Below are 4,585 nucleotides of genomic sequence, written 5' to 3'. Positions count from 1 at the left end.
CTCAAGACACGTGCTGGATGAGGCCTTGCCATCCTCCCCGGCCCTGCAAATTTACACTGCTGATGAAGGGTCCTGCATTGCGGACCCTAAAAAATTCTGGCTAAGGAACAGCATTGCACATTACTTTGCATTGCTCCTTCCCCTCTCCCGCACCAGCTTACAGGGCATTGTCTAGGGATGGTACGGTTTATTCTCTGAACCCAGTGGTACCTTTGTCTCTTTGTCAAGCCAACAAGGGGGGGCCAATATTTACATTGTTACTAAACACTTAGAACCTGCCATTTCACAATCCATTTCCATTTTGCTTTTAAAATGGAAGTACTGGAATCTTAACAATCTAACTTGCTTTGTCTGTCCCTTCTAAGGAATTGGAAGAAAAGGCAGAAAAGGAGGAAAATTTGGAGGTGGTGACTTCAGTGAGAGCAGTTCTTCTAAGAACTCTATTTCCTTTAAAATAAAAGCATCACCTATGTAGCAGCAAATCTGTGAGCCCCTTAGAAATGTACAAAACTTTACCAACTGTACCTCTTCATTCAGCAAAATGCTCTGTTCCATGTGTGGTGGCACATGGCAGTAGCAGGATTCAGTAGTGGGAGGGCTGTGGTGGCAGTGGTAAAATTGATAAGAGCTGCAAGTGTTCAGCCATTTCAGGAACCGGTTGTGCCTGAACAAGGACTGGCTAGAACTGGGACAGCCTGCATGTTTTGGTAATGGTGTTTACTTTGGCATTCAGCTCCTTATTTGTTCTCTCTTCTGTTCCCTGTTTGCCTGGGTTAAACAATGTTTCACTTACAGAAGATAGCATGCTGCTGCTTGACAGCCCTTTTCAGTTGGTGAAAGAGATCTGAGGGTAAAGCTTCCAGGTAAAAGATTTGGAAGATTATGTTTCTGTGCCATGAGTTTGACTCCCTGGTTTAAGAGAAAAGAGATTTCTCAAGCTCTCAGGGAATGATTTTACAAAAGAGAAGGGAAGATCCTCACAAGGATTATTCCTAACCTAACCCCTTAAAAGGACTAGAAAAAAGAGGAAACAGCAGCAAGTGAAGCTTAACTTTCATCAGTTGTAGCCACAGCAGACTTCCTGGCAATGGCCTTTTCCATTCCAAGACTTTTGCCCCTGGAAAGAGTCATTATTACTAAGCCTTACTGTTCTGCCATAAACATTCCACTATAGCGGTGTCCGATAATAGAGCAGTCTAAGGCTCAGGTTCTGTGCATCTGCTGTCACAGTGTTCTAATTGCTGCTGAAAATATTTAATTCTCACCTGGCTGATTTGTGACTACCATATTACATGTTTGCAAACTGCAGGTGCAGGTTTAAGATGACTTACTGAAGTGATTCCAAAGTTACCATCTTCCTTTTTACATGTCTTCAGTGGCTCATGCAAGTTTGAATCTCTGTGATCAACCACAGGGAGTGAGGCTCCAGAGAGGAGGAATGTGGGTAAGCACATTCTTTTTGCAAGTCAAAATTAGCATTTTCCTGCATTTAGGTCTTTCTATTGGATCACCACACAGACATTTTATCAGACAAACTCTGACGTTATTTTCCCTTTTCTCTTGGCTGTTTGGTTGTTTCTTTGCTCCCAGTTTCTTCAACAGAGTTAGCTGTTAATTGAAGAGGAAGTTAGAGCAGTATTATTAATGTATAAAGTGCCAGTAGTGAGGTCAGCCTCTTTTAAATCGTAGGAAGCCTTTGTATTAAAAAGCTCACAAGCTGAACACTGAAACCAAATATAAACGAAGAGCTAGGCAGGCAGGCAGGTGCCTGTTTGAGGTGACACATACGTTTGTAGTGTGTCTTCTTGCCTTTCCACATTCAAACCAGAACACTGAAACCAGCCTGAAAAAGGATGATTCTGCTTTAGAGCTTACTACAGTTCTTTTGTCTGGTTGATAGTTGGCAACATTTCTTTCATAGGTCTGATCATGTCAGAAGCAGATGGAAGTAGATATAAATGAAGAGCTAGGCAGGCAGATGCCTGTTTGAGGTGACATGTATGTTTGTAGTATATCTTCTTGCCTTTTCACATTGGCTTGAATCCTACAATCTTTTCTAGTCACCTGCTACTGTAGTTGCTTTCCCTGGAAACTGCTCAGCTCAGTGTTTTTTCCCTGTTTATTATACATCCCCCAAATTAAAAGTTGTCAAAATCTATTGTAATTGCAAGTCAGTATTTCTTGTCCAAAAGGAAGAGATACACTTCTCTCTTATATTTAGCATCTCTAGAAAGCCTTTCTCCCTGACTCATTCTTCTGACGTTGTGGTCTCCAAGGTTCCTCTCTTTTTGCTCCTTATTTTATTCCCTTCAAAATAAAAATTAATGAACAATAGGAAATTGTTCCTATCGTAAATAGGAAACTAGGAATGAAAGGAGTCCTGTCCATAGCAACAGGTCTCTTTGTCAGATCAACCTTTAAACTAAACTTTCCTTTTAATATGTGTGAGCCTTTTATGACCTCTTAAGGTCATTTATTCTTTTGATATCCACTTCATGTGATCCTCCCATTAGACAAGCATTCTTTCCTTCTTTTTGTTCAAGTACATCTTGGAGTTTGCAATTGTTATTGAAAATAACATTGTGTTCTCTTAGAAGGGAAAAGCAAAGGGCACTGTGATTGTTTTGTAATTTGAGTCCAAAATGTGTTTGTTTATTATTTAATTCAGTCAATTTACCAGTAGCTGTAAAAAGATAGCTAATAATAACCAGGCTGTAGAGGATTTAACACATCTAACATAATGATTTAGAACAGAAAGTCAATCAACCAACTAGTTACAAAAACTGAATTTATATTTCTTCATTAGCTTTGGTAGCACATCCTCAGCCTTCTCCCAGATTTCTCTGGAAACAAGGAACTTTACTGGAATTATTCTTCAAAAGAAGTTAATTTTGGCAAGATGGACAATTTTGAATTCCCTTTTCAGCAGTTAAACTTGTTTATGTGGGCATGGAAGTAGAGAACTGATATCAACCATAATCGGCTGTAGTAATTGTTTTTCTTCACTATACATGAAAACTGCCATTACTTTCTTCTCTTCCAAGTAAACTCATGCTGTTCCAGGTACTATTTATGTGTAACAGTTCCTTTATTTTTCCAGTATTTTTTTTACACTTGATCCTTGAGGCACTTTGTATCTCATTAATCCTTTTACTGGTTCATAAGAAACTCTTCCCATGTAATACAGACCTTGATAAACCTGCAGATTGGTTGGTACGTTTGGGGAACCTTGGTAATAAAGTTCTAAGTCACAGCAGAGGCTGTGTAATTCCACTCTGTAATTATCCTCTACTTCTGCGATATATCAGACTTGAAGAATTAGAGCTTCCATTCATACTTCTCTATTTTTGTACTTCGTAGCCCTATAAGCCCATCACTCTTCTCCTAGTCCTTATTATGCTTCTATGCACCTGTCAAAAGGATTCTCTCCTTAGTTTCTATGAGGATCTTATCTCTTCTTCCTGTGTGTCCATAGGCCTATTTTTAATCTGTACCATATAAGTGGTGGACTGCATATGAAGTGGAACCTCTGAGGGGGCTTTGGACAGGAAATGTGCCTTTTTGTATGGACAAACTGTAGTTTAAACACACTTATATTTTATTTTGAGATAACATATCCCTCAGTCAAAATGTACATCTGATTATCTGTAATTCTTTCCCCAAATCTAGGACAATTACTAGTGAAAAGTAGTCGCTATAAGTCCCATAAGTCAGACTGCTAAGGCAATAAGAAAATTATTTAACACAGAGAAACAAAGGCCTCTCTTTATTCCCATAGAAGTTATGCTTTTCTGGTTAGTATTTATGCAAAACAGGTGACTCGCCCTGTGTCTATTATTTAACTCTCCCATGATGTGACACAGTAATACTCCATCAACTAATGGAAAAGATCCAGGTGCCCAGGCAACAGACATGAAAATGTGTTGTATTTTAAATGGAACTTTTCTAATTCTAAGCTCACAATATGGGTTCTTTTAAAAACAACCAAAGTGGTTGTTGTCCAGAGTAACTGCCTAGGCTTCTTTTACTTCAGTTTTCACCTAAGCCAGTGTTCAGCAACATTTCCCAGAGTCGGGCCAGAGTGGTTCAGCTTGGGTCCAAGGCAGGCTAATGCTGGTGTCCAGACGCTGCTGCTGCTGCTGCCACTTCTCCACGTGGCTTGGTGAAGCTCAGTATAGCATAGATAAAGTCCCTCACTGTCAAATGCCACTGAAGCTCCAGTTATGCAGGCAAGATATAATGACTCCACAGGCCATAGGCTGCCATTCTGTGACCTAGACAAATTGTACAAAAATGTACTTGTATTTTAGAGCTTTATTAGATATAACATAAATTTCTTCCTTTCCCTTTTTATGTTATGCCCAAAACAAATTAATCAGATGTCCTGAAAAGTCTTTTCCTCCTTAAAATCCATGATTCTGACCCTGGGATCCAAAACAGTCACTTCCTCTCCTCTAGCAGGAGTTGCTCTAGTCATGTCAGTTTCTTACAATTGCATTAGCTTCTTTCTCCAAACCTTTATGCTGACTTTCTTCTTTTTAACATATTCATAGAATCAATGAGTCGGAAGGGACCTAGACAGATC

This window comes from Gavialis gangeticus, unplaced genomic scaffold, assembly GCF_001723915.1.
Source record: "Gavialis gangeticus isolate Ggan-Ray unplaced genomic scaffold, GavGan_comp1, whole genome shotgun sequence".
NCBI lineage: Eukaryota > Metazoa > Chordata > Crocodylia > Gavialidae > Gavialis > Gavialis gangeticus.
The sequence above is the reverse complement of the archived record's forward strand: the minus strand, read 5'-3'. Positions refer to the sequence as shown.